Source organism: Rattus rattus, chromosome 3, assembly GCF_011064425.1.
Source record: "Rattus rattus isolate New Zealand chromosome 3, Rrattus_CSIRO_v1, whole genome shotgun sequence".
NCBI lineage: Eukaryota > Metazoa > Chordata > Mammalia > Rodentia > Muridae > Rattus > Rattus rattus.
The window spans coordinates 150,756,597-150,768,223 of record NC_046156.1 but is presented as its reverse complement, the minus strand read 5'-3'; the positions used below and the strand labels follow the sequence as shown (position 1 = coordinate 150,768,223).

General features: G+C 38.8%; 1 pseudogene; it reads right to left on the bottom strand.

The window, feature by feature from the left end:
• Positions 1-228: 228 nt before the first annotated feature.
• Positions 229-341, bottom strand: LOC116897585 (annotated as a pseudogene).
• Between the last annotated feature and the right edge of the window lie 11,286 nt (positions 342-11,627).

Below are 11,627 nucleotides of genomic sequence, written 5' to 3'. Positions count from 1 at the left end.
CCCTGTATCGGCCCCATGGCAGGTGTCTGGTGATCCTCTGGAGCTTGCTCCTCACCAGGTCTGCTTAAGGGCCCCCTGCAAAGGCTGTGTGTCTTGGACTTACTCACTCCTGGGCCTGAGGACCCAGGTGGGGTTCCTCCAGTCTCCAGCATGCTGCCTGTCCTAGGAGCCCATCTGGGCCTGTCTGGGGCCAGACTGGTTATAGCATCAGTCTTACTTTTTTCAGAGATTGTTAGCCTACTTATCATTCAGGTGTTCACAGGTCAGAACACTAAGCGTAGACATAGCCTCTCTCCTTTCTGTGACACAGCAACCACACCTGCAAAGCCTCTAGGGGCAGAGCAGACATTCTTTTATTTTATTATTATTATTATTATTATTATTATTATTATTATTATTATTGTTATTATTATTTACATTCCAAATGTTGTTCCATTCCTGTTCCCCCTCCCGGAGTTCTTTACCCCATCCTCCCTCCCCTTTGCTTCTAAAAGGGTGCTTCCCCACCAACCCACCCACCCCTACCTCACCCCTGCCAGCATCCCCTTCCCTGGGGCATCAAGCTTCTACAAAGTTGGGCACATTGTCTCCCACTGAGGCCAAACAAGGTAGTCCTCTGCAATATTTGTGCCAGGGGCCACAGACTAGCCCATGTATGCTATTTGGTTGGTGGTTTAGTCTCTGGGAGCTCCCAGGGGTTTCGGTTAGTTGATACTATTGTTCTTCCTATGGGGTTGCAATCCCCTTCAGTCTTTCCCTTAACTCTTCCATTGGAGTCCCAGACCTCAGTTCAATGTTTGGGTGTAAGTATCTACATCTGTCTCAGTCAGCTGCTGGTAGAGCCTCTCAGACAACAGCCATGCTAGGCTCCAGTCTGCAAGCATAGCATGACATCAATAATAGTGTCAGGGTTTGGTGCCCAGAGCAGACATTCTTAACAGAGGTCTCTCACTGTGCATTTTTGTACCTTGACTATAGAAGTTTGCTTGCTACCAACACCTGATGGAGATTTCCAAACTGGTGATTCAGACTATGACCAGGTCAGGCCTTATGATGATCCCAGAGAAACGCATTCTCATTTACATTGTGGCATCTAAAATGTCCCATATATCAGAGATATGACAGGTGGGAGAGACTTTTCTTCCTCCTCCAGCATCAGGTCTCCATTTGGCTTGACTCCAGAATCTTGACAAGCTATTCTTCTGTCCTTTCTTCACAACAGGTAACGTCACTTCTACTGATGCTTTGTCAGGATGTTTTCTGGGACAGTGAATATCTGGCCTCCCTTCTGTCCACATGACTTCTGCTTAGAGGAGAATAGCATTTTGAGAAGTGGTAAGTTTAGTGCCCTTACTTAGGAAGAGGCAAGCGCTGTCTTTCAGGCCTATTTCTCTACATTTTCCTGATAAACCTTACTGGGAAAAATGTAAAGGCTATGTCTCAGGTTGATTTTGTGCTTTTCCCTGATAAGCACTCAGCTGAAGCCTGTGTAATAAGCTCAGTGGTATCTAAAACCCTCAGGCTTCTACCAATATTATTATGGCAGCAAAATCAGATAAATTTACAAGAAACAACCAAAAACATCGACCACAGATCCACTTCTCTAATGAGTCTAGATGCCAATATTATAAACAAAATATCACCAAACAGATTTAAAAACATATTAAGAAGATCATGACTACCTTTGTTTCATACCTGTGATGCAAGAGCATATCAATATAAACAAAGCAGTAAGATAAATACACTATATAAACAGAGGAGCAGAAATTTGATAGATATAGAAAAGAGACTTGCCAGTATTAAATATATCTCCATGGGAGAAGTCTGGCAGAAATTAGAAATAGATGAAATATATCTCAACATAATAAAGACTATATATGACAACATATAGCTTACTTCACACTCAGTGGGGAAAAAAATGAGACCATGAAGGCTGGAATAAGACAAGAGTAGCCACCCTCAATACTCATTAAATTAAAAATTTGGATGACATAAAGTAAAATTTCAGATGCATTATTCATAACTCAGTTTTAGAGTAATGAATTTCACAGAAGTTTTGAACTTCCCTGACACAGAAGGACCTGCTATCACAGTCATTGTATTTAATTGTCAATGCCTGTGTTGGCCAGTCAGGTAACAGTAGTGCAGATGTCACGATTATTAACAGACACCACATGTCCTGTGTTAGGCTCCATGCTAACCATTTATCATTTACCTCCTCCAAGTGATGCAAACAATCTTAGTATCTCTTCGTCTCCTATAAAAAGTCTCAGGCTGATTACTGTGCATTTCCCTGATAAACACATGGCTGACACATGCTTAATAAGCTCTTTACAAACTTTAAAGAAACTAAAGTTCAAGAAGCCTCATCTTCTTTCTGTTACCACATAATCCATTATACTGGATAGAATTGGATTTTGGACCCTTGCTTCTAAGTCCAAACTACAACCAAATACTCCACTTAGGAAGGCACAGATCCATCATAGGATTTTGCCTACACTATTCCTTTTGCATTTCCAAATAACTTTATGAGGTCGACTGGTCTTTATCGAAAGAACAGGGTACATGCTAAAAATTTTGGCAGAAAATATTTCTCTTTTTTAGGATGTCTATAATATATTTTTAATTGACTTCATAATTTCTCCATTGCTTTGAGATTGTATTAGTATTTCTTTACTTTTTACCACCAAACAACTGCTTATGAAGACTTTGCTCTATGTCAAATTTAGATAAGCTTTGGTTTCTCCACATTAGAACTCTACAGATCATATTAGATGACTGGGTCAGTTATTAAATCTACTGCTCATGCATAGGGCCTGGGGTTGTTTAGCAGCACCCACATGGTAGTTCATTGCCTCTTCCAGGGGGTTTGAAACCTTCCCACCTACCCAGTCATTGGGTAGTATAGATAGTATAGATAGTATTTCAAAAGTGTCTTTAAGAATAATGACGTTTTTCTTCTGAAAGGAATTGATATGGTTAGTCTTAAACTTTCAGATGAAAATGATTCACATAAATATTAGATAGCTAAATCTTCTAGTGACAAGCTTATTCATGAGATTTCTTGTTCATCTTGAATCACTGTTCCTTTCCTCATCATATTATAATGGCAATTACACAGATTCATTAATCCCAGAATATTACACAACATGTCAAATTTACTAAGATAGACTCTACACATAGCAACTGGATATTCAAATTGATCATTTCAGTTCATAAATGGAAAGTGAAGAATTAGTTGGTATTTTAGTAAAGATATGAACACATTAGCATATTTCTATTTGTTTGTCAATTGCCATGAAAATCACACACATATATTCAAGCTTAAATTGATGTTCATGCTTCAATATCAGCAGAAAAGGATTCAAGGATGACTTAAAATGCAGTGGGGGGGGGCTGAGAACTTCTCTTCCCTGTACTGGTCTTTCCTTGTGGTATCTACATTTCATATGTCTAAGTCACTTTCACTGAAATAATTCACATTGCTTCCAAATCAAGCACAGAAAAGTCTGTATTTTCTCTTGTTTCCCTGTAGTCTGCCATAGAGAGATGACAGATGCTTTTGAAAAAAAAATGCTTAGGGTATGCTGATCTCAATGGCAAATGCAGCTGTGGTTTGATTGTATTACCACAGGCTGAGGATCTCTCCACAAGCATTGGATAGTCACAAACTCTTATATACAGAGTCAGACAAAATAACTAAATGGTCAACCCAATGAATAAAAAATGTCACGTGTTGTCCATTGGGAAGGAAATGTGTCCAGGTCATAATTGTTCACAAATGGTCTGCATGGTTATTCTGGAGTGTCCATAGCAATTCCCCTGGAAATGGTCATTAGATGAGAGAGTGTCAGGGTGAGTGAAACAGTTTTGCTCTGTTACTGAGAATGACACTAAGAACAGTTTGTGCAATTGCCCACTCCACGAAACCATGTGCCTGATGTGAGTGCACTGAAGGCTAAAATAATGCATGATTTCAAACTCACTAGATTTCAACAAATCATATACCACAGGATGTTTTCCAATTTGCATTTCCTCCATTATTGTATAGGTACACTAGTATTCAAAGCATTCAAAGCATGATGCTTTAATTATAAACTTCTAAATGTCTGGCAATCTGGTATGGGTAGAGTAAAATTTCCTTATGAGGTTTGCATCTCACTAGATACCTAGATATCTTTATAGGTACTCAGTCCATTCAAACTCTCTCTACAAATTGGGGATTCATTTAGATTCCATGTTCTATTTAATTAGTTATATGTCTTTACTGATGTTTATGTCTTTCTGTCTTAACTGTTCTTCCTTATTAATTTTGTATTTTGCAAACATCTTTGACACAAATGTTCTCTGTCTTTTGCATTATGATACATTTGGGTAGTTTCTCCTTAGTAAGTAGGGAGGGATTGCATCCGTTGAGTAGAGCTGCTGTAGAAAAATAACATAAACCACCTCCCTCATGGACAACCAAAACTCATATTTTCAATGTGAGGCCTAGAATGTTCAAGGTCAAATAAACAGGAAATTGTGTTGTCTAGTGAGGAGCCTCCTCACATACCACAACCTTTACACTTGATCTTAGCCGAAAGGCTGAGAAGTGATACACACCACAATCTTTAACTATGTCTTCATTTGACTGAAGTGTCAGGTTTGCTGTAGTCTCCCTATGAATTACGTCCCTGTTACGAAACTCCATGTTCATGACCTAGTTCAGAGGTTCTCAACCTTCCTAATGATGCAACCCTTTAATACAGTTTCTCATATTGTGGTGACCTTCAACAGTAAAATTATTTTTGTTTCTACTTCATAACTGTAATTTTCCCACTGTTATGAATCATAATGTAAATATCTCATATGCAGATACCTGCTATTTGACTTCTTGGAGAGAATTATTTGACCCCCAAAGGGGCCAAGACCCACAGGTTAAGAACCACTGACTTATTTACTCCCAAAGACTTTCAAATAACCTTGCATTAGGGTAAGGCTTCAACAAATCAGTTTTGTGTGGATATAAATATTCAGACCATAGTCTTCATTCATTTAGATGTTTTCATTTTAAAGGATATAATTTCCTTTTGTTGCTAATTTTTGTGGATAGCTCTTAAAATTAAAATTAGACTCATTCATGATTCTTCAGGTATATAAAGGGGAATAGACCTGACTTTTAATACCTTAGAGTTTTCAATTTCTTTAAAAGTATTTTCATGTACCAGGAGTTTTTTGTTTTTGTTTTTAACTTCGATTGTCCCAGAACTTTCTGTTGCCTGCTCTGTCTTTTCCCATTGATCCGCATGACCAAATCTCTCATATCTTCAACTTCAGTGTCACTTCTCACGTCTATTATATCTTACCTACCCATTCTATCAATCCTGTGCCAATACAAACCACAGAGTTCAAGAAACTTTTGGGTACATTTTTATTTCTGTGGACACCTTCCCACAAGTTTTCTTTTCCTCTTGAAAAAAAATTGTGAGGAGTTACAGTTTTAAAGTATCACTAACTGCCAAGGGGCCTTGTGTGAATTTGATGAAGGGCATACTGAAGCCAGCCAAATATGCCAAGAGTTAGTGTATTGCTGGTGGAGAAAGCAACACAATTGTAAGTTAGGAGAGAGGGTAGAAATGGTGGTAGATTAGACACATTTGGTGACAGAAAGAGCAAGCTGCATGACTTCAGTGTGCTTTCCTGAAAAAGTATACAAATCTTAGCATCATGATTAGAGAAAGAACATTCTGAAGCAAGGTTTAAAAAAAGTGTTGCTTATTGGGAACCTAAAAGACAAACAAACAAAAAACAAGACAAAACAAAACAAAAAACATATGTCAAGTAACATTAGACTAAACTGTAATCACAAAATAAAGAAGCGATGTGCTACCTTATGACTCATTTTATTTCATAATTATCCTTGCACTCAATGCACTTTCTATTTATAAAGGGAGACTTGTGAAATTGGTGTTGCTTCAATATGGAGAGGGGAACTAGATGAGTTGACACCATGGCCTCTCTTTCTCTGTCTTAATTAAACGGGTTGCATTTTGAGAATGTGCTATCACTGCAAGATATTTATTTCAGGTGTGTTCTGCCCAGGCTCCCTGCTATTTTAAGTGCTTGAGTCTCTATGAATCTACTCTCCACATTATTCTACTTGCTGACACTTACAGAAAGTAAGACTCACACTGTGTCAAAATAGGAAGAAAAGACTCGGAAGTTATCTGCCTACACTTTGAATTGCACAAAAGCAATGAGAAAGAGCTTTTGAGTCCAGACTTCCAACTTGCCCGATTGCCTCAGTCCTCCCCTGACTGGAAAATTATTTGCCTCTCTTTGCCTCTGGTATTTCAAACCAAAAGGATTCTCTAGAGTAGCAAAACTTATTAGAATCTCTCTCCATGTCTCTGTCTCTCTCACTGTCTTTCTGTCTCTGTCTCTTGTCTCTCTCTCTCTCTCTCTCTCTCTCTCTCTCTCTCTGTATTAGTAATATGTGTTAGTTAGGGTCTCCATTGCTATGAACAGACACCATGACCAAGGTAACTCTTATAAGGACAACATTTAATTGGGCCTGGCTTCCAGGTTCAGAGGTTCAGGCAATTATGTTACCAATGTAACATGGAGGACATATATAAGAAAGCTCATACTACCACCTATGAGACTCCAAGATAGAAGTAAAGAAGAAGAGTTGGAACCATCCCAAGATCTCTTGCAGAAGATCAAAAGATGACAAGCTTCTTCAGCTCTCAGAAATGGGGTGCTTAAAGCTAAAGCAATTTTATATAAAGGTTTTTAATCATAAAGATAACAATCTTACTGACCAAGCCAAAAGAATAGTAAATGTAGATATTTTAATTATCTTTCCCCCATGCCTCTTGTGGTTTAGATAAAAGTGGCCTCCATAGCCTCATAGGTACACTGTTTGAAAAGATTAGGGGGTGTGGCCTTGTTGGAGAAAGTGTGTCACCTGGGGGTGGGATTTGGGGTTTTGGGTCTAGTCCAGGCCCTGTGGCTCTCACTCTTCCTGCTACCTTTGGTCCAGATGTAGAACTCTCAGCTACAGGGTCTGCCTGCATGATGCCACCCTTCCATGCATGAGAATACTGAGATAAACAACTGTAAGCCAATCCCAATTAAGTGCTTTCTTTTATAAAAGTTCCCGCGATATTGGTGCCTCTTCACAGCAACAGAAGAATGACTAGGAGACCCTTTCATCCTTTATTTTATTTACAGTTTGTGTAAAATACAAATCAGTCTCATAACATGAAACAGTACTGTGAAGCAAGACACACATAATATCCACACAAATAGATATATAGTGTTTAGATATGAACTAAGATGGAGAGTTCATTCCCATATGTGGTAGCTTTGAAACAATGTGAATTGATTGTTCCTGTGCAAGTTCCTAAATATGGGGGGAAGACACGGTGGTGATATTAGATCCCAAGACACATGAGCATCTGCATGTCACTACATGGACATAAAATGTTCTATTGGAGTGGCCATGCTTCAAAGGGCTTTTAAACCTCAACAGAGTTGGAAAAAAGTTCTTTTCATTTCACTTCATCTGGCAGGTTGAGGTCAAGTCATATTATTGATGATGTTGTGTTTATTTATTTATGCAGCATAGGAAAAGTAGAGGGGCAGTTTCATAGTTAGTCGAGGTCATTGAAATTCTACTCTCTAGAACTAGTCAGCTAAGTGAATATGGCATCTCCTTAAGTAAATGGGTGATTGGAGATGGAGATTTACTGACTTCATAAGGTGTGATTTATTAAGCCCTTACTTGACGTAAGTTTGAACCCCAACCCATCATTACCTAGAGTGTTTCAATTACTACATAAAGGTCAAATCGAAAGTCAAACCTGAAGCCTCAGAGAAAGAAGTGAAATAATCATCTCCAGAGAGACCAGCAGGAAACTTCTTCTAGAGCTTCGTCACATTAAATTAGAAGTACAAAACATTTCATTGACTGGCAAGTCCTTCAAATGTACATGTGAACAGAACCACAGAAGCATTTTTTTTTATTAACTTGAGTATTTCTTATATACATTTCGACTGTTATTCCCTTTCCCGGTTTCCGGGCAAACATCCCCCTAATCCCTTCCCCTCCCCTTCTTTATGGGTGTTCCCCTCCCCATCCTCCCCCCATTGCCGCCCTCCCCCCAACAATCTAGTTCACTGGGGGTTCAGTCTTAGCAGGACCTATGGCTTCCACTTCTACTGGTGCTCTTTCTAGGATATTCATTGCTACCTATGAGGTCAGAGTCCAGGGTCAGTCCATGTATAGTCTTCTGGTAGTGGCTTAGTCCCTGGAAGCTCTGGTTGCTTGGCATTGTTGTTCATATGGGGTCTCGAGCCCCTTCAAGCTCTTCCAGTTCTTTCTCTGATTCCTTCAACGGGGGTCCTATTCTCAGTTCAGTGGTTTGCTGCTGGCATTCGCCTCACAGAAGCATTTTTTTACAAACTATTTATTTTATATTTTGAAATTATAATGTAATTATATCATTCTTTCCTTTATGGCCTCTTTTATTATTGTTTCTACACACACACACACACACACACACACACATATATATATATATATATATATATATATATATATATATATATATAGAGAGAGAGAGAGAGAGAGAGAGAGAGAGAGAGAGAGCCAACCTGATTGCCTACCTCTCATTTCACATAAACTTGATCTCTAATCTAGACAGGACTAAAGTCATTTGGGAAGCTCTTCACATGACCTGCAAACTGCTGAAATGTGGAATTCACTATACTTTTAGTTTCAGTACAATAATGTGTGGGATGAGATTAGATGCAGAATGGAGCCTTCTTCCTTGCTATAGCAGTCTTCCTGTTACCTTTGGGGATTCTGCTGTTAGAAGGAGGTGAAATAAAGACGTTTCTTGGGCTGAATCTGAGACAGAGAGGCCGTAAGGGGAGCAGCTGTTGAGTGGGAAATACTGCCACCTGCCCTTGTGGCGTTAGCGGAATTTGGGCGCTAGAGATGTTGCTTGCAGGTGGCACATCGGTTGCTTGGTTGGAATAATTCTTCATGGGTAGGAGTAGTGCAGAAGCACCACATCCACCCCCAACTCAACCAGTAACCTTCTGCCTGTTCCCTCTCCATTCCCATGTTTCCTGACTCTTCGGGCACAAGCATATGAATCATCCAGCTGGTAAAGTGCTAATCTCACCGTCACAAAAGAGATTAACAAATGTCAAAGTGGCTGGAAAATGCCACAGTCAGTCCATGAGATATGGTCTTAGGATCAGAATCTCCTTTTCTTCCCTATCTAAGAGTTTTTCCCTCCACCCAAGACACATAAAGTTAAACTATTCATCCTATGCCACAATATTTTTATTGACATATAAGTTATTTATTGATCTCCATCCATGAGCTGGAAAACAATTATAACAGATAGCTAACTTGTAATAAACATGAACTGTAATGAATTAAGCACCACTAGAAGAAAAGATCAGAGGTAAGAATGAATAGTGATGCTTTCAGTCCTCGTGTCTAAAGAACACATGGGCTTATTGTAACCTGTCCAGCATAAAAACACTACTTCTTTTCCAACACAGAATTAGTAAGTTTCAATAACACCCATAAGAATACAGAAAAATTGCATTAAGATCCATAAAAATGAAATGTAAGAAATATGGAAGGATGGGAGAAAAACATGAAGACTTTCTACTCTAATGTGGTCTGTTGTGACCTTTATCCTGAGGATAGCAGAGACAATAAATTGACTATTATAAGTAGTTATGGATCAATCAAAAGAGAAACTTGGCAATGTACTATCCACTAGCTGTGCTCACCATCTATGCATAAAGAGTAGGGCTACAGAAATATAGCATCACTTCGCCGCAAGTAGGGATACATATGTATAGTGAGACTAATAGACTTCAAAATTCTCACATTTACCCTTGGCAATAATTAAAATCTAGAGCAGGAGGAAGTGTTCATGGTTGTTAATCTGAATTAATTTGATCCCTTTTCTTGTCTCTGAGGTAAAATATCTGAGAGAAGCATCTCGCAGGGATTGCTAGCGATGATGGAAGAGAACGTATGTAGCAGGTAGAAGTAGACAGAGACAGGGCTGGGTAGCAACTTTAGAGAACTTTTTTTGCCACAGCAACTAGTTAATCCAATCAGACCACAGCCCTAGAGGCTCTAAGATCTCACTTAAAACACCAGCTGCTGAGCAACGGTTCAAGCACAGAGATTGTGAAGGAGACTGCATGATTCAATTCTAACAGGGCAAAGCACAATTTCAATTTTTTCCCCGGGAGCCGGGAATGATCCTTGGTTGCTCTAAAAAAAAACCTACAGTTATGGTTGTTTACAGTGTTAAAACAGTGTTTGATGCTCATTTTTTTAAGCATAGAAAAAAATGAATAAAGCTAAGAGAAAAAAATCATGAATTTCTGTGTATCAGTGAAGTAATATATATTTTCTGTTCTTTAAAGAAAGTTTCATCTAAAATTCACATTGTTTAAAAAGATCTCTATTGTTAGGAAAGGACGGATGGACACGTAACTGCATTGGAACAGCTCTCAGTGACCTTCAGAGCCTGTGGTACATCAAGCCAAACAGTGTTTCTGTTTGCTTCACAGGCAGCCAAGTTCTGGCTAACCCCTTAGGAAGCAAGCATGGTGTGGACATCACAAAAAAGACTCTCCTGACACCTTTAAAAGGCTGAAGAATAGCCATTAGGATATTAGAAATGGGGGGGGTGGCATCAGCCTTAGGTTTAATGCTGATGTTTCTTCTTAATATTACCTTTGTTATTTCATTTGCTTTCTTGCCATGATATGTGGAAAACTTCGGCAACCTTTTTGTACTGCTTTAAAGATTAAGTTATCTAACAATAGAAATCTTCCTTTAAAGCATCTTGTACTTAAAACCTCTAAGTACACGTTAATGATCATTACCATTATTAAAATTGTATGTTCTATAATGTTCAAACCATATACTTAGGGATGTATTGCTCAGGCAGTGTTTTACCTTCTAACTTGATGCTTTAAAGACCAAGCAACTTCCAGATCTCCCACAAAACCTATTATCAGTACACCAGCAGCCACAAATCTCTGTTCTTCTGATGACTGTGATATATGCTACACTGTAATTTATTTTTAGCTAATGTGGCTTTTCTGCCAGGTAATTTTTAATGTCTTTTTGCCTGAGACATTTCATCTTATCACTTCAATTTATCTAGTTTTATCTAGTGCTTAGTGGGTTTTATCTTACTCAACATCCAAAGTCATCCTTCCATACAGAGAATCTATTCTCTCTCTTATTTTAAGAAAAACAGAACTTTATCCCCTGAGTACTGTATGTCACATTTTTCCAGGTAGTTTTCTTGACATAAAGCAGCCCTGCCTACTACGTGTCTTTTGCATGCTCACACGTTTCCATGTTTCATGAAACCCATTTCTGAGTGCTTGTGGCTCTCTCTCTCTTTCTCTCTCTCTCTCTCTCTCTCTCTCTCTCTCTCTCTCTCTCTCACACACACACACACACACACACACACACAGGCACACACACACACACACACACACACACACACACACACACACCCTTTGGAAGTATTATGGTTTGGATGTTTTGTTTTGTTTTGTTTAAAAACGTCTGCCTTACC